The sequence below is a fragment of the Anolis sagrei genome, chromosome 1 (genome assembly GCF_037176765.1).
Source record: "Anolis sagrei isolate rAnoSag1 chromosome 1, rAnoSag1.mat, whole genome shotgun sequence".
NCBI lineage: Eukaryota > Metazoa > Chordata > Lepidosauria > Squamata > Dactyloidae > Anolis > Anolis sagrei.
The window spans coordinates 220,168,140-220,194,894 of record NC_090021.1 but is presented as its reverse complement, the minus strand read 5'-3'; the positions used below and the strand labels follow the sequence as shown (position 1 = coordinate 220,194,894).

Genomic DNA, 26,755 nt, shown 5'->3' with positions numbered 1-26,755 from the left:
CTATTTTCTATTGTCTGTTGACGGCATCAAATTGCTGCTGATTGTTAGGTCACTCTGAGACCCCTTTGAGGTTGAGAAAGATGGAAGATAAATATAGCAAGTAAGTAAATGTGCCATAATGGTAACTGCTTCTCTCTTGTCTGAAGGAGCATTTGGGAGTTGAAGCTTGGTTGTCTTGACAACATGGATATAATCCAAAGAGACCACCAGTCTCAAGGAGATTGGGGCAAAGAAACAGAGCTTCTGTAGCAGAACAGTAGGTTAAGGAGGAGTCTAATTTAAAGAGAACAGAAAGCCCAGGGAGACTGGGAAAGATGCCTGGGATTTTCATTTCCATTGACAGAGGACTTTGTTACAGTCCTGGAAGGAGTCAATGCTTATGACACTTCATAAACCAGAGGTGGACAACTATGATCCTGCACATGTTTTTTAGCCTACGACTCCCAACGGCCTAACAAGCATAAGCAATCATGAGGAATTATTGGGAGTTGCAGTGCATCATCTAAAAGGGCACAGTTTCTCACTCCTTTATAAAGGATTTGGCAACCAGGAAAGTGATGGAGACATATGTGATATTGCTTTTCCAGAAGCTGTGTACTTGCAGATAGATATCTCACCAAAAGTATTTTGTAATATGTGCTTTTCAGGGAGAAATTAATCTCACATTCAAAACTATTACTTTGGGAACACAGTGAACCTTGAAATCTAATGGACAATATTTAGTTACAATTCAGTTGACTCAGAGAAATTAGTATGATATGAAACTAGGAAAAGGCCCCTGAAACTAGCATGCAACCATCATTAGGAACTGAACACTAGCAAATCTGATGCCTATTCAAACTAGTTAATGCAATACACTCAAACATTTCTCAGGTAAAAAATAGGGCACATGTGGACAAGCAACATCAGTGTGTGGTGAAGATGGCAATTACTATTAAGAATAATTTACAAGCTCTTCTAGGATGCAGCAGTTTGCCTTTACCTGAGTCTACTGAACGAGGTTTGACTACCTTCTCTCTTCTCCCTTCTACTTAGATAAATGAGAGCCCTTCCACACAGCCATATAACCCAGAATATTAAGGCACATTCCTCTGCTTTAAACAGAGGAATCCCTTTCAAATACTAGGAGGAAAGATGCAGTTACACTACTGTGGAGATAGCAGGATCCATTTCCAAGGACATCCCTGCTACACAGCTTCAGCCTCTTCTTTTTTTTTCTTTCAAAGGAAACATCCTGCATAACTGCTTACTTGGCTAAAATGCTTCTATGAACAGGAAATGCTGCATTTTAACCTGTCCTTCTGTGACTTAAGCCCCCTGCTTGCTGCCCTTTCCACATGGAAGTGTAAACAATGGCTTCCCTCTTCTTCCTAATATCACTTCAAATGTAAATAACTGTCAGTATATTCCCTAAATATATATTTTTCAGTAGACTAAACAAACTCAATTGTTCTTCCTGTCGTTCCTAAAGTGGCCTTGGGGTACTCATCACTCTCCCTATTTCAATGTATTCTGTTCTCATTTATCAGCCTGCTCCGTGAATTACTGCATGAGAGCCAGCATGGTGTAGTGGTTTGAGCACTGGACAATACCTCTGAAGACCAGAGTTCAAATCCTTGGCCATGAAAACCCACTGATGAACCTGGACAAGTCACGCACTCTCAGTCTCAGAAGAAGGGAAAAAGTGGTGCCTTTAGCCTATAATACCCTAAATCAGTGGTTCTCAACCTGGGGTCCCCAGATGTTTTTGGCCTACAACTTCCAGAAATCCCAGCCAGTTTACAGCTGTTAGGATTTCTGGGAGTTGAAGGCCAAAAACATCTGGGGACCCCAGGTTGAGAACCACTGCCCTAAATGGCCCCAGCCCAGCTTACCTCTCTAAATGTATCTAGCTCTATGAACCACCTCAGATGTTAAGATCTTCTAGGGAGACCCTGTTCTTGGTCCCACCTCCATCACAAGTGCGGTTGGCAGGGATGAGAGACAGGTCCTTCTCAGTGGTGGCTCTTCACCTGTGGAACTCCCTCCTCAGTGAAATCAGATCAGCTCCCTCCCTCCTGACCTTCAGAAAAAATTGTTGCCCACTTGTAAGCTGCTCTGAGTCTACTTCGGGGTAAGAAGGGTGGGGTAGAAATAGAGTAAATAAATAATTGAATAAATAAAAGCAACCTACCCAATTTTGCCAAGAAAATCCAATGCATTGGGGTTGCCAAAAGTCTAAAAGGCTTCAAATAAATTATTTCCAAGGATTACTTAATCCACTGAATGTGAAAAATTGCCATAAACCACCTTAATAATTACACATAATTCTTTTATTTGTTATAGTTATTCTAGTTCTGAGTGGAAAAAAACTGGAAATCATGACAGAAGAGGCACAACAATAAAATGATTCAAAGATTTTCAGTAATTGCTACTATACGTGCTAGAGAAACCTGTTCAAACAGGTTACAGAAGTATATGTATTCCTAATTTTAATCACAAGTCAACAAACTTGAATTAAGAAAACAGATAAGAATGCAGAATTTATGACGACAACTGGTTTTTCATGAAATTTTGGTTAAAAGGGCTAGCTCTGGGTAGAAGAGGCAGAGCTTCAGACTAGTGTTTTTAGTATTGACTCTAGCAAGAAAGCAATAGACGATGTCTTTGTGCATCCCTGAAAATTGGTTTCTTTATACAGGTTGAGCATCCTTTATTCAGAATTCTGAAATCCTAAATACTCCAAAAATTCCAAACGTGTCCACATAAGTAGCTGAGGTAGTTTCATGCACAAAATTATTTAAAATATAGTGTATAAAATTACCTTTAGATTATGTGTATAAGATGTCCATTAAACATAAATAAATTTCATCTTTAGACTTGGGACCCATCTCCGTGATATCTCATGATGTATGTACATGCAAATACAGGTAGTCCAAAATCTTTTTTAAAAATCCAACATCCGAACAGTATTCCTTGTTGTATGAGTAAGGAATTTATCATAACTATTTCCTCCCTACTTCTGCAGTTTGCAGTATGCACTGCCACAGACCTATGGTGGCAGAAGAACTGGTAGCACAATCTCCATACTAGTGTGATGTATAGGGAGTAGTATCAGAAGGTAATGCCGGGGAATTCAGTGGGTAATCCAAGAAGGGCAGATAAGCAACTCAGCAGAGGAGAAGTTCCTCAGAGGAGTTCCGCTTCTAAACCACTTTAAATAGCACCAGTCACAAGTGTAAGAGGCCGTAAACACATTTATTAGCCAGTAGGTATTGCTTAACATTGATGACATTAAACATAGTCACCCTACTCGTCTGCCAAAATTACAATGGATTGAAGGCAGAGCCAGTGGTAACATACTCCATTGGCCTCAAGTAGCCTTTGGATCAGAATCTTAAAAGGGATTAGTAACCCAGTGTTATTGTGAGATTCTACTACACAGCACCAGTCATAATAATACTTTCCACATCTGGAGAAATAAGACACTTTTTGGAAGATATTTCCCTTTCACTGAATCAAGTTTTGACCAAAGGCTTTGCTAGCTCTCTCCTCTTTGATTTCAAATAAGGGAGCCAAATTCCTCCTCCCGACCTGATGCGAACTGTTTTATTATATAAATCATAGCAGAATTTTTGTGCAAGTGTATGAGGAGAAAGCAGTCTCTCAGATTGATACTTTATTTTGTTATTTATTTATTTATTTATTTACATCACTTATATCCCGCCCATATCAGCCCGCAGGCGACTCAGGGCAGTCTACATATTGGCATAATTCGATGCCATCAATACAATACAAAAGCAAAAACAATTAAGTGCAATTAGACAAAAACGACAGTGCAATAACAATTTAAAAAGAGCTATATCCTCTCATTCCAATCCTCATCCATTTCATCGTCTTGGCCGTTCCTGGGTCATTCTCCATCTCAAGCTTGACTATCTATTCCGGGGTTCCGAATGCCTGCTCGAAGAGCCAGGTTTTCACTCTCTTACGAAAGGTCAGGAGGGAGGGGGCTGATCTAATATCCCTAGGCAGAGAGTTCCACAGCTGAGGGGCCACCACAGAGAAGGCCCTGTCTCTCGTCCCCGCCAAGCGTGCTTGCGAAGCAGACGGGATTGAGAGCAGGGCCTCCTCAGATGATCTTAACTTCCTGGAGGGTTCGTAGGAAGAGATGCGTTTGGATAGGTAGCCTGGGCCAGAACCGTTTAGGGCTTTATAGGCTAAAGCCAGCACTTTGAATTGGGCCCGGTAGCAAACTGGCAGCCAGTGGTTCATGCTGATATTTAATATACACCTGTCATTTTCAGAGGAAACTATATACTATAATGTCTTCTGAATAGATACCTGACTCATTTGTCTGACTTCTCTTTTTCTGCTTTCAGTAGGAACATCTGATGACTCTAGGATATATTTGAACACTGCTCTTCAGAGAATCATAGTCATGTGGAAGGAGGACTGTATATTCGGACATTAACTTTGTTCTCATGATTCTGCCTGATATCCATACATGAAGGGGCAGGTTAGCTCTTTAGGAGGGATCTCCTGCCATCATAAAGGCTTCTCCGTGAGCTTACTTTACTACTTAGGCAATCCTATGTTGTCCGAGTAAGATTGTCCCCCAAGGCCGTTGTATTGGCGGTGGGTACATAGGTGACTGTGGAACCCTATTCTTGACCTGCATGTTATCCTACAGTGAAGGCATCGGTTTCCAGGTGGAAGGTGGTCTCGGTCCAGGTTGGCTGGATGCGCCTTCCTCTTGGCACATTTTTCTCCATTCATATCTTTTCAAATTCTACAGCACTGCTGGACACAGCTGACCTCCAGCTGGAGTGCTCAAGGCCCTGGGCTTCCCAGTTCTCGGTGTCTATGCCAGAGTTTTTAAGGTTGGCTTTGAGTCCATCTTTAAATCTCTTTTCTTATCCTTCCTCCAACATTCCATTTTCCGATCTTGAGTTTGGATTAGAGCAACTGCTTTAGGAGATGGTGGTCAGGCATTCGGACAACATAGCCGGTCCAGCAGAGTTGATTGCGGAGGACCATCGCTTCAATGCTGGTGGTCTTTGCTTCTTCCAGCACGCTGACATTTGTCCACCTGTCTTCCCAAGAGATTTGCAGGATTTTTCTGAGGCAGCGCTGATAGAATTGTTCCAAGAGTTGCACGTGATATCTGTAGATAATCCACGTTTTGCAGGCATATAGCAGGGTTGGGAGGTTAATAGCTTTATAAACAAGCACCTTGGTATCCCTATGGATGTTCTGGTCCTCAAACACTCTGTACTTCATTCAGAAAAACCTGCACTCGCAGAGCTCAGGCGGTGTTGTATTTCAGTGTCAATGTTGACTTTTGTGGAGAGGTGGCTGCCAAGGTTGCGGAAATGGTCAACATTTTCTAATGTTACACCATGAGCACACAAATATTATCAAAACTCCTGGGAACTATGATTTCCAGGCAGAAACAACACCTTCCTTATTAGAACTTACGAACATTACTTTATGGATGATATTGCCCAGAATCTTCCAAGCAGCTGTCCTGTGACCATGCCGTCCCTTGGGATGCAGGGAACTATAATCCAAAAAACACAATTTTTCAAGTTCTACTCTACATGTATGGATGGGTAGGAGGCAAAACCAACAAACAGCAAATATGTGGGCTGGTCAGGAAGATTAAACAAAATCAAGCCCAAGTCATCCCTGGATGACACAAAAAGGTATGAGAAGAAATGCAGCTTCCTTTTCAAATCAGGACACAGGCCCAATCAGTTATTCAGGAATAAGAAGGCCAGATTATCCCACAGTTAGGCCCTACAGAAGTAAACCTGCCATTGATTCATATACTCGTCTCTAAAAGAATTACAGTAAGCAGCTAAATGAGAGAGGGTATTTCCAGTTGAGATGCTCTTCTTCAAGGTAATTAGCCTGGCGCCTATACTATCAGCATATTCTTTTAGAGTCAAGCACCAAAAAGCGCAGGTATATAGTGTTGGAATTCAACCCCACATTGCCCAAGTCTGCAGTCCTCAATGAGGAAGAGTTAGCTTTAGAATAGGCTGAAGAAATCCCCCCCCCCCCCAAAAAAAAAACCTCCTGAATGACAGCTGGAATATATCTATTTGTTCTCTTCCCTCTCTTTCTGCTCTCATTTTGATTGGGTGTGTAGAATTGATACTTTTCAAGTGCATGCCTTTGTTTCAGGCTTCTGCTTTTTACATCTTTGGGTATTGAGACCTCTCTGCTTGTGTGTGCCAGGAGAGATGTAGTCCCTCACTTTTGAACCCTAGCTCAGACCCAGTTCTTTACTATTAGAAATTTAGTTATTATTTTTGTAAATAAACCTTTTGTAATTTTTAAAGACTGGACTCTGCATCTTTGCCTCCTAAGCTTTTACAAAACTTCAAGCTCTGCTTGCTGTGAGCTGAATGCTCAACTATAAGTATCCTGCTTGTGTTTTGGATACTCTGCTGTATTTTTGGGAGTTTTCCCTAACATATAGGACCTTTAAAAAAGTTTTAAAGCTGCCTATTTTCTATTAACTGCTGACTTCAAACTAGGGTGACCTATGAACAAGAAACCTCCAACCACCCTGTATTCAAAAGCCCTGTTTAGGTTTTGCAGACTTAGGAGTCTGGATTTTTTGACGAAGTCTATATACATACTCTCTTTCTTTGATATGGCCATGCTGGCTGGGGGTATCCAGATGGTCATGTTGGGTCACAAAGTGGATCATTTTATAATCCACTTTTAAAACTTTTGCTAATGGCTCCTGCTATTGTTAGTTTGTGCTGCATGCGTAGGATGCAGATTCTTTGGCTGGAACGGATGGATCTTTCTTATGTTGCACAGCCCACAACAAATCAAGAAACACACACAAGACGGATCAAAAACCAGAAGGGGTGCCAGCAGAGCTCTGCATGATATACTTCTTCACGTGGAACATGTCATTCACCAGACAAAACTGCTTTCAACATCACAGATCAAATGAGACAAGCCAAGAAATCCTCCAAATATCTCCAGGAGAAACACATCTGTTAACCTTGAATACATAAAGAATCTACTTGCATATTGTTCAAGTTACTTCTTCCTCTGCAGTCCACACAGGTCATTTTTAAACTATGCACTAAATAATAAGAGCAAGTTCCCTAGAAGCAGAAGAGAGCATAATTTTTGCCACATGTCTGCCAACAAAGCCAAGTACTCAAAAAGGTGTTTTTAATGCAACTAAACTGATATTGCTTACTAACCTTGTGGAAACATTTCATAGGTTAAAGTATCATTCACTATAATAAAATCAGTCAGTTTCAAATAACAGACTGTAGCAGCACATCTAAATTTTATAAAGGAATTATGTCCCAGTAGAAAATTTTAAAAGTGAGAAAGATTTACTGATCTTAAATCCTAGTCCAGCAGATATATTTCTATTAACATGCCTCTGTGGGATCATCCATTTTTTCTTCAATGCTGTTTTTCATCCTGGCCCTATTTAAGAAGCTGAGGGTCACCATTCTGTCAAACCTTTTGAGGATAGGAATGTGAAGCACAAAGCAGCGAAGTCCCCTTTTGCTGCCACATAGACAGACATGGGAAAAGTACCACAGGAACTAAATAAGCAGTCTCAGTAGGGAGATATTAGAATAGGTTTGGCCCAGCTAGAAACACTAATGATATCTTTCCTCCATGCAGTATTTATGGCACATGATTTAGGCTAAATGTCTTTATTTGTGCCAGAAAACTAGGAAGGAAGTAATGCTATTTGTGGAGAAAGATGACGGGGACAGTTGAAAAAGACTAAAAAACTGAAATTCCATAAGCAAGAGCTACAAAGGCAAGGGTTATCAACCAACACAGAGCTGCATCTCTGTGTTGGTTGATAACCCTTGCCTTTACAGCTCTTGCTTATGGGAATCCCCTTCTGTAAAAAGCTTTAAGACCACAGGGATATTATCTTTTGCTGGGCCTAATGTTCACTCTCAAAGAAAGGGGCATCTTTTTTTTGTCCTTAAGTAACCCTCACCAAAATGAAGCTCTATCTTTGTTTTGCCTTGTTTTAAAAACCACATAAAAACAATGTTTAATTGGTTCTCAATTCTAGTTCTTATCCCCCACGCCCAAAATTGCAGAAATCACGTTAAGACCACTTTCTGCCAGGGAGTTTTAGTAACCTTTTTTTTTTTACAGTAAAGAGAAACAGGCCTAAAAAGATTAAAGTCATTTGGAAACCTTATGTTGTCATTATTGGGCAGACCTAGAGGCCTGCCTCAAACGTAGAGTGTTTTGTGACTGACCATCTTTGGAAGGTTCTGCTGGAAGGTTCTGAAAAGTTCCATGTAGGATTATATAAGTAGCCTGCAACTGCTCCCTCGCTGTAGCTACTTGCCGAAAGCTTTACTTGCATGCGTGTATAATAAATCTGGGTCACTGATCCTCTGTGTCTTCTATTAGGAGTTCTTCACCAGAACTTCTGCTTCTGGCTACCTGAGTCCTAACTTTTGCCAAAAACACCTAAACAAAAGCCCTATCCTCCCTTCTGGGAGTCTACTTCTGTTGTTCGATTTCTTCTTGTGCGCTTCTGTGATTGATCAATTGCGTCACTAGAGTTGGTGCCACCCAGTAACTCATGAAGTCACCCACACGGACAAGTCCATGCCACTAGCCAAAATACTAGAAATTTGATAAAATTAGTGATTGTAAAAGCTGAGCAACAAAAACGAAGTTTGCTTGTAGCATGTGATGACAAAACCATGTGATTCAAAGTGTCATTGTAACTGGGTAATAATGACAGCTGTGCATACACATGAGAAGTTAAAAAAATAACGTAAGAGTTTTAGTTTGGTAGGTATATTGATACAGTTCATGTAAACTGGGCAAATTGGTTTTAATTTAATGACTTATGATAATTTGGTTATAATTAATTGCTATTGTTTTAACTCTGTATGTATTTATGGTTTTATACTGTGTTGTTGATTTGTGGCATCGAGAGAAGGGCAGAGTAAAAATGCTAAGTAAATAAATAAATAAATAAATAAATAAATAAATAAGAAAAAATGTTGGTTGAAACACTGCACATTTTTATAGACGGTCATTTTGCTGTCACCTTCTTTGATAATGTCACCTGGTGTAATTTGTGAACACACACCCCCCACACACCCCTGTAGTGATGCCACTGTGATGGCTTAAAGTGTAGCTCTCTTTACAATAGGGTAGGGAAGAACTAAGAACTGCCATTTAGTACCATAATCTTTTCGCTCTAGTAATTACTGCTGTTAAACAGTCTTTTTTCTAGCACCCTGCCTTGTTTCTTTTGAAACGCTCCCTATCTTTTTTTTCTTTTTTTTCTTTGTTAAAACTGTTTATTTTGATTATGGTACATAACAGAAAAGCAAATCATGGCAGATATAATCAGGTACCAATATTTTTGACGTGTACATGTCTATCTACCTTATTCAATTAATCAGTTAATTTTGACATTAAGTACAAATTATTATCATTTACATATCTTAATACACATAGACTTGCTATTTCTGTCTGTTTTCCACTGCTTACAGTCAGAGCTTTGTATTAAATTTTTTCCATAACATTCAGGAAATCAGCACATGGCATTTTACACACATACCACAGACCTTACACTCATCCCAAAACCCCTATCCAAAACAAAATAAAACCTCATCCCCACACCCATGCACCCTTCACCATGACTTCCCACACCAAAACACTATGAAGCCTTTAAGCCTATTTATCTATCCTTATTCATGGTAAACCTAAATTCCTAATGGGGCTCCTCTATATTACTGACTCTATTCAGATATGCCATGGCCAACTTCCACTTTTCTAAAAAGTCCTCATTACTCTTATTCCTCCTGTCTGGCCATTAGCATATATTCTCACATTCTTTCCCTCCAATCCTTTTTGGTTAGACCTTTTTCCCCTTTCCAATCTTTGGCTATGGTCAATCTTGCCACTGCAAAGCTATATTGAAACGCTGCCTAACCTGATTTGACAAAATCTTCTACGTCACTGTTTCCCAAATTCTAGTCTTCTATGTATTTCGGACTTCAGTCCCGAGAATCCCTGATCATTGGTCAAGGCAGGTGAGGTTTCTGGAAGTTGAAGTCCAAAATTATTTATTTGTTTGTTTGTTTGTTTATTTATTTATGTCTTGAGTACTAGAGTTTCTGAACTGCTTATTGTCAAATCACAGAATGTAATTTGGAAATATCATAATCCCAGAAGCACACTGTACTACCTCAAAGGACATAAAAATGGTGTGAGGACACTACAACATCCTATCTGTACCTTTTGCTCTAGTGACCTTCCATTCCCCTATCCGTACCTACAAAATATATTTCTTCCTCTGTTTTAAAGCATCTCTCCCTACTTCTCTCCCCCACCTCTCATTCCAGAAGGTTTAGAAATCCTATTTGCTTATCCTCACCACATCTGCCTCTCCTAGACACCAAAACACAGCCCACTAAAATACACACCAGAAAATCATGGCTGTGGCCACTTTAAACTTCTCTAGAAGATAATCCCTCTTTATTAGACTGCTGTATGGCTTCATCATTCATTCATCTGAATGTTTACTGAATATGCATAGTTCTTTAAATGTGGCAATGAATTTCCTACTGGAATTCATACACCTCGGCAATTAAATCCTCTTACACACAAACTATTCCACAAAGAATTATTATTGTTTAGGCTTTTTATTCTTTTGTGCTAAAAATTCCCATAACAAATAGATCTGGTATATCAGGCTACAATGATACACCACTGCCAAAGTTAACAGATTCTTTAAACATATATTAACTCAGAACCTCTATAAGTTGATACACACGTCCAGAGGGGACAGCTCATTAACAAGGCAGCATATTTTTTATGCCTATTTCAGATATTTTCAAATTAAATGGTCTAAATTCAAAAGGCTCAGTACCTGCCAAGGTTCTCTCAAATATAATGATTTATAATCCCATGACAGATTTATTGTGGCTATTGTTGTGATCCTAGGAGAAAAGTGACATTCAAAAACTGCTTGTTTTTGTTTTCTCTGTGCATACCTTTGCTTCACTAACATTCCCCAAAGAACTGAAACTAACTTTAATCCAGTAGGCTTCACAAGTAGTAAAGCAAATTATTGCCACTGTTAAAAGATAAAAAGCAAAGCATGTTGAATCAGAGCAAACTGTTCAGATAAATACCACAGATCAAAATATAGAAACCATGTCTAGTATTCTAAACCAATAAAGATCACTCCTGGTCTTTGAGAATTTTTCCATAACCAAAAGCATCTCACTAACAGCCCAACAGAGAAGACCCCCAGGATGCAATTACCCAACTTATTTCAATTGCTCCATGTTAAGGTGAAAAGCAAGCATTCAGTTCTTCAGCTTGGACCCAAGACATGCTTGTGCTAAAGAGCCACAACATCTATTGAAAAGGAAGACAATCAATGGACAAGACGTCTTAGATCTGGACCAGGATTTGGTTTCACTCAGCCATGAAATCACTGGTCAGTATGATAAGTTACAACAAATACAGTATTTCTATGACATATTAGCATTCAAAGAACTTTGCGTGCAATGTGTCAGTGACTTTTATGCCAACCTTATGAACACATAACACATAAATGTGACACAAACAGATACACAGCTGGCTGGCTGGCTGAATACACAATAAAGACCCCCAAAAGCTAGGAAAAGTATAGATAGAGGTGAATTCTGTGTCCCCTAAAATAAAATAAAAAATTGCACTTCATCACTCGGAACTATAGAGGCCTGCTTTCAGAAGCTTCTTGAAAAATAAATGATTAAGAGAGAATTACACCTTTCAGTTATTTGGTACTGTGGCTGACTTCCCATCATCTTGGTGCTATCCATTTACAAGGGAACACAGTAGAGCACTAATGATTTTGAACACTGGAAAAAATACATCACATTCTTGGAACTAGGCAATGTGTTCATAGATTTTCTGTTCCTTGGAACCCCATCCTCTCCAGCACTACTAGTATCCTATAGCATACCAATGATGATATCATCTTATGAGATGGAAAATAGAAATTCATTCTGAAGTTTTGAACTATGCCTGTTCCCTTTGCACCTCCACGTACTGGAAACTACACTGCCAAACCAACAAAGCTAAATTAAAGGCATTATGCTAGTGGTGTTCTCCGTAAGCTTCAATTTAGAGACTGAGTAGGAAATACATGTAAAGTAGTTGGAAAACCAGAGTTAAACACAAGGTCTCTATTTTAAATACAGTTAATGCCATCTTATAAAGAACTTCTTGTCTTTATTATCTCACTGTTAAGTGCATTTAAGATGGTTCCACATTATGGTAACCCCATGATGGTTTTCCTGGCAGGACTTACTCTTGCCTTCTTCTAAGACTAAAAGAATGTGACTTGCTCAAGGTCATTCAGTGCGTTTCTATAGCTGAGTGAGGATTTGAATCCTGATATCCATAGTCATAATCAAATGCTCAAATCACTAAACAATTTGAGCATTTGCCATGCATCATAATTAGATTTGAGATCGACAACAGAATCCTATCCTTGACCTCTTCTGCCTATTGATAAACCTTTGATGTATACATGCAATGAATTTGAATTTTAGACTGTCGTTGCTTTCACATGAGAACACAGCACTTCCTATATATAATACAAGTCAACCTGAGACTCCAAAATCTCCAAAGACTTTTGGCTACTATTGGTTGCATATGTGTTGCTGCAGGTCAGATCCTGGTTTCTGCAGATATGATGTCCTACTTGAGTCTGGTCTTACACACAAAGATGGGTTCGTCAAAATACCAGGGATAAAATTCTTAGCTATTTTTCTTCCTGAAGGAAGCGGTCATAAGTTTCATCAAACTTATTTGAATAAATATTTATTTCCACACAAAAAAATTATTTGCTGAGTAGAAAATTGTGTTTCCCACATTAAAAAAAACAACCATGTGCAAAATTCCCATCTGCCCCTTTTCTGTAAAAAGCAGAGGATTTCCTGCATAGAACATTCCAAGGCCAGAAAATGTAGTCATGAAGGGCCTAATAACAGAGTACAAGAGATGTTGCAAAGATCAGGCCTGTACAGAAATAGCTACCATGCAGAAAATACTGTTTGGAGTAAAAACAACTTCCTGCAATTTTTGCACAGAATAGGTCCTGAACTGAAAAGATTCTATTCTGGAATCTTCTTACTAGAGCTTCTTAAAACGGATTTTGACCAACAAACAAACAAAACCAACACCCCCCCCCCCCCAACTTCAAAATACAGTGCTAATCAAGCCCTGCAAATCACACAGCCTAACCTGACTGGAAGAGCCAGGCCAAAATGGACAATTCCAGACAGAAGCTAAGATCCTGGAATGACATTCGATTAACGGGGCCTAAGTAGAAAGCCCTTGTTCAATCTGAGAAAGAAGGCGAAGTTATGGAACTGACAGATACAGAAAATACAAATGGCTTACACATTTATGTCATTCATCTAGTAGCTAAATCAGGACTGAAGGATTATGCAGAGCTTTGCACATAAATTGGTAAATTCTTTCTGCTCGTACCTAAAAAGAAGTATTTCAACATTTAGGGATGGGAAAACTCTCATACAAAACCTGGGGTGCCACCATGTGATGGTGCCACAGAGAAGGTTGTAGTGGTCTTTTGATGAAACCCAAAGGACAGGACAGGATACCTGAGGTTGATCCAGTCTTATTCTAGGAATGGCTCATGGAAATAGCTGTCTTTATGACCACGAGTCCAAGACTGTGTGCATCAGTGCATGAACTTTCAAATATTCCTTCTTCTGGTGTGCCCTTCCAAACCTTCTGAGAAATCCTCGTTGGTCTCTTACACTATTCATCCGAAGCCCACCAGATGTTACAAATAGATGTGCTCCTGCTTGTTGGCCTTAACTGCCGCCCTCAGTCTTACCCCCCATTGAATGTGGCTGGCACTACTTATGGTGCTGAGAAACCTTTCTGAGGAGGAAAGCTTAGTCATCCAACACGATTCCAATTGTTGGGCCAGTATTTTCTCTTTGTACTCCAGAGCTATAAAATTCAGAGAACATCAAGGTACACAGAGCTTCCAGAAAAACCACACAGGCCACACTATAGTCATGTAGTTTCAGATGCAGCTCCTGCTGACATCTATTGAAGGTGTCAGGGGTCACTACATGAAAAAGACCACAGTCCAGACAAAAGGAAGCTTATATTTTAGAACAGAACAATATGCACACAGTCAAAAATTATCTCCATTCCGATAGGGATCTTTAGACACAGTGAGATCAAACAGTATATAAAACCCTTTGATGTAAATTTAATTCTTTTAAAATATGCACAAGGTAATTGAGAACACATTTTAGAATACTTGGGATTATAAAAACAGTAGATCTGCAGCTGCATAGAAAAACTAGCACTAAAGCATTTTCTCTTTCCTGAAATATTTTGAACATTATAAACCGTTCTCCATCAATGTGTATGTTCAAACCAACTTTTTTACACAAAAGGGTTACACAAAAGAGCACATCAAAACCTTTAAGATCCCAAGAACAGCCCATAATCCTGAATGGTTTCTGTTTATAAGAAAATAGCAGCTAAGGTTTAAACCTGAATCTTTTCATCATATCACAGCTATAGAAGTCCTGCCTCAAGGAAATCACCACTGCTTAACAATGTATTCACTCAGAAGAGAGGTGAGAGCTGCTCCTTTTAAGTCATATTTCATGCAAATATATTATGGATATCAAAATTAGTAAAAGGGCAGCAGTGGCACAGCAGGTTAAATCGCTAAACTGCAGAACTTGCTGATTGGAAGGTTGGTGGTTCGAATCCGCGGACAGGGTAAGCTCCGATTGCTAGCCCCAGCTTCTATCAACCTCGCAGTTTGAAAACTGCTGAGCTTAGACTGGAGCTAAGTGATTTCACTATAACTAACTTTAAAAGGTATAGTTTGATCAAGTTGCCCAGGCTCTTTAAGAAAAGAAAAGGCTTTTTAGAAAGAGTGTAAATGTACCAGAGCCTCTGGAGCCATGTATGTGTGCCTGTAAAGTCAAAGTTGTATATGACCAAATTTGGTATTAAGGAAAAATGTTACTTTCCCACTGTTTCTTGAGAAATTAGATGAACACAGTAGAGGCAACAGTCCAAATTGCAAAAGCCATTTCAATGCAGGGACACTTATCTGAATTTGAACTAATGTCCATTTACATGATAAATGTTCAGTGCTCCTGAAAATGACACACAGGTAGAAACAAAGAGCGGTTTAAGATTATTAAAAGCAAGCTCAATACATTACTTATCTGTAATTAAAAGACTGAGGTTTGAAGCTAGCTATTTGGTGTGACAGAATGCAAACTCTTAGACCATGGCAACTTTTAAGGCAATTTAGAAGACTATAGCATTATGAAACTGGACTCCTGACAAGCAATTTCTTCAATGACTGTAATTGCAATGGTATGAAAAGGTCAGCTCACTTGAAAAATCAACATCACAGAGTTTAAACTAGAAGGAGGGAGAAAGCATAAAGATAAATCAGTCCCTTTTAGAAAACTCAAATAAGTTTTACTGTTGGCACTGAGTTATAGTACTTAAAGAGTCAGTGAAAAGCTTTCTCTTTATTAGATCGGCTAATCTCAAGCATGTGGCAAAAATGAACAGGCTTAGGAGTATCAAAATCAACAGGTTTGTGCCTAATTATGTATCAGATAGTGACAATTAGCTGATTAGACGAGTATTAAAGAAATTGCTTCATAGAGCTTTGGAGGTACGTGATAACTTAGTTTCGCTCTACATTTATTGTCCTCTGATCATCTTGCTTCAGGTCTTTTTTTTATCTTCACAGATTTTTATACATGTTTATATAATGAAATAATTACATACAAATAATTATGATAACCAGAAGAGCAAAACATAGAGTTACAAACAAGATAGGTTCTGTAGGTTTGTTCTGAAGCTGAATTTGTATATGTAGTACCCCTAAATCTTGTCTCAGGTTTATATTAACTGATTGGGAATGGTAGGATAACCTCTGCTCCTTGATATTCTAGCATTCTGATGTTTGGGATGGATTTTTCCTAGTAACGAAAATAAAACTGTAACCGTGAAAAGACCAACTTTCCTAACTTGCTTTGGAGAAGTGTATGACTATATATAGATAAAATGCAACTATGCATATGACTCACTAGAACGCTGAAAACATAGGAAAGTTATATAGTCTATTTCAAAAGCATTAGCCCTTGCTTCACCTCTTGCTTTCTCATCTGCCTGTTTTCCATCACTCTTAATTCTTGTACCTGATCTAATCTCTGTTACAGGTTGAGTATCCCTTCTCCAGAAATCTGAAATGCTTCCAAATCCAAAAATGTTCACAAAGGTGACTACAATAGTGACACCTTTGCTTTTTGATGGTTCATTGTTCATGAACTGTTTTTACTGTTTTAATGAATGTTTTACTTATTGTTTTAATTGTTATTATATTGCTCTGCTATATGTAGTGGCATCGAATTGTTGCCAAATGTAAGCTGTCCTGAGTTCCCCTTCGAGGGTTGAGAAAGAACGGGACAGAAATATTGGAAATAAATAAATAAATAAACAAAATTATTTTTAAAATATGGTGCATAAAATAACCTTCAGAGTATATGTATAAAGTGTATATGAAACATAAATGAATGTTATGTTTAGAGTTGGATCCCATTTACAATATATCTCATTATGAAAATGAATGTGTGTGTGTATATATATACACAAAAACTTCTCGATGGTGGGCATAATTCTGCCTGTCCACTGCACCTCGTCTCCCATCTTTATTTTTTTATTTTTTTATTTTTTAAAATTTTAAATGTTTTAAAGCATGTGGTTATTTTTATTTTCAGGGAGGAGAAATGAGGGGATGCTGTCATAAAAGCATAGAGGTGCATCTTATCATATGAGGTAAGTCCTGAGACCATGACACCTGTCAACAGATTCTGATGGCTTCTATGAAAAGGTGAAGGACCGACAATTGATATTTCACAACACTGTGCAACAAAGGTAACAATCTTACTACAGGGGATAATGCCCCTGTATTTAATCCAGAGTTCTTTTAGCTCGTGGTCAATTAGGCTTGTCAGGTTTGTTTTGTTTTTACATTAACTCTACAAAGAGGTTCTTCAGGTCCAATTTTGGCACAATGGTTGGTTTTACTGGTTTTTTTAAAAAAAAACATTTACTCTCATTTTGGATGTCAGTACTTCATGGTCTATAATATCACAATCTACTGCTGGCCTTGTTTTTGCAGAGGGAATGGATCTTCATCTTCCCTTTCCAATTATTTAGCTAGTAACTCTTCTGTTTCGTTTCTTGATCCTAGGTGAAATTTTCCTACACCTCTGCAATTAACTATGACTTGTTTTGTTGTGTGACCAATTACCTCCTGCATTCCAGCATAAACTTCATTTTCCCCTTCTTCTGCTTCTATACCCATAGCATAAATTTAAATTAAGATTATACTGGCTGACTTTCCCTGACAATTTATTTCGATTATTAAATCAGATTTTACATTATATCCTTTGACTACTTTTGCTATATCTCCCACAATTAATGCCACCCTATTTTCTTCTTAGGTTTTCATTTCTTTAGTGAAACAATCTCTAATGAACTCAAAATGTCTAATTATTCTCCACTCATCTCAAGTATATACTGTAATATTTATACTTTCCATTTCTTATTTTACCGTGCCTAGCTTCCCGATTAATGCTTCAAATAGTCCATGTCTGAGAACATATGTTGTGCAGCTCTGGACTTTCCTTTCACCTAGCAACACATCAATAGGCAAACTTCCTTTTGACTGGAGTCGAGTTGTATCATTACCCACATCACTCCATGTAATTATCCTCTCCTGTACTTCTGACCCGGGAGTATCATTTTCGGGCACAACCTCTTGCTTTATTTTGGATTATATCATAACAATCATTAGTTAGTGTGCCAATGCTATTGTCGGCCATCAGGCATTTATGAACTGATGAGAGTTTTGGGATGGTGTGATTGGGATTCAGAGGGTGGGGTGTGAAGTTTTAATGTATTTTAATATTTAATGGTTTTAAGAACACATAGTGCTTAACTGATTTTAAAATGTTGTATTTAAATATTAATGCATTTTCATTGTTTTATCTTGCATTGTGTTGTATTTAATGTTGGCTGTCTTGAGTCCCTATATTGAAAGAAAGCCAGGATAAAAATGAAGTAAATAAATCAAAACAACTGGCACATTTAGCCTAGTTCCTCAGCAAAAGCCTGTCTGACATGGGAGGCCCTATTAGCAGCACTGTCAACACAGCCCCTTGCCTCACAGGAGCACACAATCCCGTCAACATAGAAAGGTAGTGTCATTAACATACCTGTATAACATTTTTGCTAGGTCAGAGCTTTGATAAGCTTCCCACAGAAAAATCCTACACTGCCCTGAAGTATCAGGTTGGCTGACTGAAAAGAAAGACCCCCTTTGCCTCACTTCATTGAATAGCTAATCTGACGACAACAACCTTTGCAGTCACTCTCCCAATGAATGAAAAATGCTGGGATGAGAACATTTGTTTGACCTCTGAACCCTTCCAATGTGGTTTATATCTCTGGTGTTTTGCTAATAGAAGAAAAAATATCTACTCAGCTGGTGAAGCTGAGAGACTAAACATAAGATTTTATGGTGTGGCTGCTTTTCAATTTATATATGTGTGTGTGTGTGTGTTTTTTTTGCATATGTATTGCATATATATTGTATATTGTTCTTTTGTATATTTATATATTGTTCTTTTGTATATTTATATTTTGTCTCTTTGCATATGCAAAAAGACAAAATATAAATATACAAAAGAACACATTAGGTACTTTGTCCAGGAGTCTGAAAGCATTGGGAGACGTATGACTGCCATAATCAGAAACACATAAATACAACTCTATGCAACTAACTTTCTGCCTCCATCATTGACCTTTCAAGACTAATGCCATGGAATATTTAACCCCATGCAAAACCCTCTCCAACAATCAAACTCACCTCATAGCATCTTTATTTTGCGAAGGATGCATGGGGAACTTTGGGCAGTTCCAGTATGGATAGAGAGAAATTCCTACCAGCCAAAATCAGCATAATCAGTGATGAGGGATGATAGGTATAAAACCACCAATGGAGAGTCAGATCCCTGAGCCAGATGTTATCCATTAGAACAGGCATGGGGAACCTTCGGCTCTCCAGGTGTGGTGGACTTCAACTCCCACAATTCCTTGAGGCCAAGGTAAGCCTTTGGGGTGAATGCCGAGCCTCAAGGAATTGTGGGAGTTGAAGTCCACCACACCTGGAGAGCCGAAGGTTCCTGACCCCTGCATTAGAACATTAAGTTCCACCATGTGACAGTCAGATATCTATTTTCCTCTTTATTTATTACGTTCATGTAAGTATAAAGAGTTGTTCTTGGTGTTCCGTGTCTTTTTCAACCCTGAAGGGGACTCATGGTGGCTTACATATTCAATACCTTAAAACATATGTATCCAATACCTTAAAACAAGATACAATTGAAATAAACATTTAAATTAAAAATTAAAATTAATACATACTAAAAAATTTAAAACATTACAATTGCTATTAAATCACACCATCCGCAATCGTAATCCGGACCATTCCAGAATTCATTGCACATATTCCATATCTGTTATTGCGCAGCAATTACTCTCTGAATCATTATTCTATGATTTGATGATTCTGTCCTTACAGATCCGAAAAAACTTTTGTACTCCCAATTCCTCCTGACACCATTACCTCATGTTTTCCCAGTCTTTGTATGTTTTTCTCCCTATTTTAAGAGGCCTGAAAAACTGTCCTCAGACCTAGCTATGGACACGAAAGATTGTAAGCTAAAATAATCTAATATATGTGTTTCTACTCTTTTGCTTCACCAATGGGATCATAAACTCATACAATGGTGGGAGTCCCCTTTGTGGAACTGTCTGGGTATGGATAGCCCTGCTGGAAGGTTGTTCACTTGACCAAACCCCCAGTGACAGGGAAAACCATTAAGAGACAGATGGATCCTGCAGCTTTCATTCATGGGGCTGTCTGTTAAATTCTGGGCAGAGGCTCATTGGCTAACAGATGGGTTGGCTGATACCTCAATCCAGTCCCATGAAAATGCAACTGTAATCAATAAAGTTGTGGCCTTATGTCCATTGCGAGAGTATCTTTGGAGGTTTGCTATTGATGGAGCTATAATTGTCCCTTCATTCCACAGATAAAAAAATAATGTTTATACCAATCCTAAAATAAATAAAGACCTAAGGAGAATTAAATAGTTGCTCTTGTTACCTCCTTTCAAATTTACTCCAATGAATGGCAACCCTTTCTTGGAGAATCTTTAGCAAGATTTATTCAGAGGAGCTTGCCACTGCCTTCTGCTGAGGCAGAGAGAGTGTGACCTGCCTAAGGTGACACAGGTTTTTTGTGAGTGAACAGGTCTTTGAACTCTACTTTCCTGGCATGCTAGTCCAAACACTCAACTTTAACTATCATTTCTACAATAAGAAATAGAGAGAAATATTCAAACTGCCTTGCTTTAGTTTTCTGAAAAGTTTTGCTTAGAAAAGCAAATGCCCGTCGACCAATAATTTTACATACCCATTACATACACCCAGTCAAAAGATCAAACAATCCAATCATGATAGTGCCCCCAGTCCCTTCTCTTCCCAAGATTTCTGCTCTCTACAGAAGATATATTCAGTGTTCTTTTAAGCCTCTTTTTGAACAACATCACTATGGAAACAGATCAGTGATGCCCTGCACCTTTATCAGCACTTTTCTTTCTTAATGTTCTTCTTGAATTTTCAACAAAGCCATTCAGTGAACCTTCACTAATCTAAGATTCTGTTTGGATTCTCTCTTCTTCCCACTTCCTTTAGAATAGCTTTCCCACAAATCAGCCCCTGAAGTCTGACTCAAAATACCCTAGTTCTAGTCTCCTTGTCCACAGTGGATACTAAGCGTCCGCTGTACTTACATTGTTTTTATTTCCATGCTGCCTTGAAATCTCATGCCACAGGGCATGATACAAATATGTCATAATTAAACTATTTTAACAAGTCATCTATAATACTACAAAGGGGTTTCTATTCTCTAAAACTAACCATAGCAAATGTAGCAAGATTCTGTCTAATCTCAATATATTCACTTCAAAGACAGTGAATAAACTATATTTGCTTCTTATAATGCATCAGATTGACTCTTCTGCCAGGAGGAAAGTTCAATAACTGGTGCTTTAAGAATATATATCTCCAGGAATTGTTATCTTCTTACTGGCAAAGAATTTACATTTTTGCATGTACGTGTGCTCAAAAATGTTAGTTATGCCATTTGTATCTTATCATTTACAGTAAGTATTGCCAAAACATGACTGACACTTAAAGAGTTCAGAACCCAATTGGATGAGGCTATAATATCATCCAATTCTTACTGAACAGCTAACAAACTAACAAACAAAAAACAGTTCGGTCTGGTCAATCACTTTCCCCTCCTAATAGCACTTCATGCAACATAAGCAACAGGAAAAGTATTGAGGCTTGAGACTCTATAAACAACAAAATATATTTAAATTATGTTTGCTCTTAATGGCATAGCATAATTTCAGATCCTTTTGTTTCTAGAAGTGTTGACACTGAAATGATTTATTTATTTACTTACTTACTTCACTTGTATACAGCTTTTCTCCCCCCAGCGAGGGACTCAAAGCAGTTTCCAACATAATTATGGCAAAATTGAATGCCTCACATACAGAAACCTAACATAACAATAATAACATACAATTATCAATTAAATCATAAACACATCATTTAACATTAAAACATGGAATTAAAACATATCAATATAAACATTAAAATCACACAATCAAACAATCGTAGTCTAGGCCATTCCATATCCATTGCACATAATCCCTGATCATTCCTTGTACTGCTTACTGCCCAAAGGCTTGGCCCCATAGTCAAGTTTTTACTTTTCTTCTGAATATCAGGAGAGAGGTGGCTGATCTAATTTAACTCGCGAGGGAGTTCCATAGCCGAAGGGCTACCACTGTGAACGCCCTGTCTCTCATCCCCACCAATCGCACTTGCGAGGGAGGTGGGATCAAAAGTAGGGCCTCCTCAAAAGATCTTAACCTCCGAGATGGTTCATAGAGGGAGATACATTCAGACAGGTAAGGTGGGCCAGAACTGTTTAGGGCTTTATAGGCAAAAGAGAGCACTTTTAATTGTGCTCGGTAGCAGACGGGCAGCCAGTGGAGCTCGCATAACAGGGGGGTTGTACTAGTAATGCATGCAAACACCATAGGAATCTTAGGGCAGAAAAAGGAAATATAGTACCTTTACATTTTTTAAAGACTAATGTTTGAATCCTGTTGTGAACTACAACTAGAAAGGACTGACTGGGAATTAATACAGTTTAGCACCACTTTAACTGCTCAACACTATGAAATCCAGGGATTTGTAATTTGGTGAGGCACCAGCACTCTTCAGCAGAGAAGGTCAAAGATCTTGTAGTAGTAGTAGTAGTAGTAGTAGTAATATTGTTGATGATGGTATTTCTTACTGCCTTTCCTTATGGCTCAAGGTGGGTCACAGCAGGGTCAAACACACACAAATACTATAAAAATTCTACAGACACAAATATTAAAATGCAGTTCCATAAAAGATACACATCAAAGCATTTCTGTAAAATGCACATTATTCACACAGGACAGAGACCAAAAACTACATTAATTCTACAGTATAACAGGATTCAAACCACAGTTTTTATATACAAGAGTAGTGTGTTTCTTTTTTTCCCTTTTTGCCCTCTGATTACTAAAGAGTTAAAGCACTGTCAAACCACTGAACCAGCTGCTGAAAGCTAAATTATTAGATATCTGTAAATCCAACTAATTCAACAGGTCAAGTCTAGTTGAAGCTATCAATAGGATTCAGGCCTAAATGTCTAATCTTCAGGAGTAAACCAGGTTGAATTCAGTGAGACTTTTTTCCACCCCACATCTAATTTTGAAAGATTACTTAAGGGGTTTCACATCCACAGATGGTGACTTTAAAATAAATGCTTCACTCAGCAACAGCAAGAGACCCACTGTGAGGTCTGGCTTTAGCAGCCATCACTACATTTATGCGAAAGCTGCATAAGATAATGTCACCAAACAGGCAAGTTCATTGTATTTGCCCATGCCACATGTTAAGTCTTCAACCCCATTTCAAAGCTGCCTCTCCCTTCAACTTAAACCCAAAGGCACTCTAGTTTTTATATATTTATATTTTTAAGGCAAAAAATCTTTCCTGTATATTTAAATGAAAGCTGAGATTGTTCACATTTTCATCATGAAACTGGAAGCTTCAAGCTTAAAACAACAACCTAATAATTATTTCTGATCTGAGGCATCCCCACCTCCCCCCTCCCAAAAAAATTGGAAGTGTTGGCATCTCTGCACGCAGCAACCACATGGTCTACAGAAGCCAGTGGGAAAGAAAATATCCACCAGGCTTGGTAAAATATGATGAGGTATTACAACTTGGCTTCTGAAGATTAAGAGGGCTTTCATTTGTGATATGAAATTATGCCACTGCACAATTTTCCAATGTTTGTATATACTATCTGACTAATGAAATTAAAGTTACCACACAGCTACCGGTTTGTAGCATGGCAATTGCAATGAGTGGTATTGATTTACTGTGGACAGCTTTAAATAAAGCCTCTTTATTAACCCTTCACCCTACCACCATAACTACATTCACAGCCAATCTGCCTGCCAAAAAGAACTGGATACTATGTCTCTGCTTCATGTACATAAGCACTGGCACACACTTTAGTACACACACACACACACACACAGGGTTTAATACTCAGTTTTCATATGCCATTGGGATTTAATTTGCCATTTAAAGAGAAGTATGAGTATTTACATATTTTAGCATCCTGAGCAGCAATATATTTTGACTGCTGAAAGAAAACAAAGACATGCCCTGTTTCCATTAAACAATTGATCCAAAGATATATTTTCATTGAGAGTAGCAATTGGATATAGATCATTATCTAGAGGACACAATTTTACATTCTGTCATGTAGAATGTACATATGTGACATGTACAATTCTGGGGCTATATACAATACAACTCCCATACTCATGGGACTGGTAACACAAATTCACCTACACGACACGTATCTGACAAATGTCCTCTCTAGGAACATTTTATGGTATTTTGTTTGTGTTGGAGGACCTAGCAAATTCCTAGAAATGACACCTCCCTAGGAATTTTCTAGGTCTTCTAGGCCCTAGAGCAAGTGTATAGAAACTACTGGCAGAAGTTGTTCATTTCAATAGGATTGCAATTATCTGCTATATCCTGTTTAAATGGGAAGTTCAGGAACATATCCCCGTGGATATGGGAGTTGTATAAGCATTTCTAATATATTCCACTATAAAGTTATCCAGTTGTGATTTATTTGAGCCTCCTTAAAGAAGCTTGAGTGGTGTGAGAGAAAGTGATGTGTTCCTTCTTGGAATTGTGTATGCCATGGCATCGCATTCCTATAATCTGTCCAACATTTCTACTCCTTGCCATCTTATTGGTGTTGTTTGTTTACAACTCTACATATTCATACAGGAGAACCAACACGCCACTAATATGGAATCATGGATAAATGTATACCTTGAACCAGACCCTGATCTACCAACACATCTTTCAATTCTGAACCATCTTTAAAAGATTCTGACCTTCCTCACTCCCTGTGTGTATACAGACACAAGATTTATTCTCTTTACAAGTGCAAGGATCCCTGTATTATAATCTACCTCCTGTTTGATAATGGCCATTATGAAGACAATGGTTTCTGCTGTTTGCATTTCTATTCCTTCTTACTCCACTAAAGTGTATTAAGGACTCAAATCTAATGTTTGTGATATGTAATGTCTGTAAAGATAAAAATCAATGTTTGCATTTGCCACATTGTAGTTCTTTCTTGCATGGATTAAAGTCCCTCGAATTTCCCATTCAAATATATAACCATCAGCAATGCATCTGGTACAGCTTTATACATTTGGTTTTGCTCCAAAAACCTTACATAGCTATCTTCTTAGAAACTTTTGATAGAAGGCTATCACATATTGAAAGATGTGAAAAGGTTTGATTTTCTTCCATAATGAACCAGATAATGTACAGCTTCAACTGAGTAGAATATTGGATCATTGAACACATACCTCCAAGCAGAAGTTTACTTTATTGAAATTGCCCCTGCCTTTTCTGTACATAATTTCCAAAGTTACTTATTCCATAGTACTTGGGACCAGAGAGAGTCAGGTATTAATGAACCAGATGGCTCTCAGCAGAACAGCTATTGACAGACCTAGACCCTGATGGCTGCCTACTCTTCTGCCATTGCAATCTCATGGGTGGCCAGAGCCATCATCAACTGCTGCCACTGTCATTTGTACCTGATACCTCTGCATGAATGGAATGTATCTTAAATGGGAAAAAGTCTATTACATGATTTTTGATAGTTTGATCTTAAAGGATTCTGGCCACAAGACCAACAAATTTTGCCAGTAGCTGTATATGCCCCTTACTATCTAATCATATGATGCAATCAAAAATACATTTGGTTTGAATCATTTCAAATTTCAGGGCATAGATTTATTGCATGTCTGTTTAAATTTAGATGTTGGCAAATTTGGATTTTGCAGATATGCTCTTTAAAATTGGAAATGCTTTATCACAATGATCCTTAGACCATTGGCTGCTAGTCCCTGGCATTTTTCCAGGGGGGCGGGGGTGGAATAAACACTTGAATTCAATTGCCACAAATTTAATACCTGTTTCTAACAAAATAGAAAACAATAATTGTTGGTTCCTCACATCAAGCAGATAAACAAGGAGAGCCAATGTGATACTGTGACTTGAATGTTGTACTAGGACTCCCTTGTTACTCATAAATGACAACCATCTTGGAAATGTATTTATTATCTTACAAAATATGTACTTTAAAAATATAAATGAAAAGTTTTCATGAGATATGTTGTGTTGCCATATACTTCTGTATTACAATGTATTTATGTGTCCATATATTTTATAAATGGTTGGTTTAATCTTGGAGATTGAGATCATCTGGAAAGGCCCTGCTCTCGGCCCCGCCTCCTTCACAGGTGTGGTTGGTGGGGATGAGAGACAGGGCCTTTTCAGTGGTGGCTCCTCGGCTATGGACGTCCCTCTCCAGTGATATTAGATCAGCCCCTTCCCTCCTCACTTTCAGAAAAAAGTGAAAACATGGCTTTGTGAACAAGCCTTCAGAATCTAATGACTTGGATTTATGTGTAACAATCATTGGAATGGCCCAACCATGGCTCTGAATAACATGATTTTATAGCTGTAAGTGGCATTGTTTATGTTTTAATTGGCTTTTAACCTCATTTAGATTTTTAGCTAAATGTTATTTTTATTGCTGAATTGTTTAAGGCATTGAAATTTGCCTCTGCTGTAAGCTGCCTTGAGTCCCCTTCTGAGTCAAGAAGGGCAGGATATAAATATAGTAAATAAATAAATAATAATAAATTTAATTTCCAGTTTGCAAGTAAAACTGAATTACTGTGTCACAAAATGATGCATGTCTAAAAAGTATGTCACCAACATAAAATGTTTGGAAAGCTCTGGAATAGATGATATCATAGCATAGCATAACATATCGTTAGGGGTAACAACTTATATTGTTTAATAATCCCTTGCTCTTCTTCCCTTGAACACTAACTTG

General features: G+C 38.2%; 1 protein-coding gene across 1 annotated transcript in view; it reads right to left on the bottom strand.

Annotated features, from left to right (window-relative positions):
* The window catches only part of MYLK (myosin light chain kinase), a 250,329-nt gene that overhangs the window by 212,484 nt on the left and 11,090 nt on the right, over window positions 1–26,755 (bottom strand). The window lies entirely within an intron of this gene.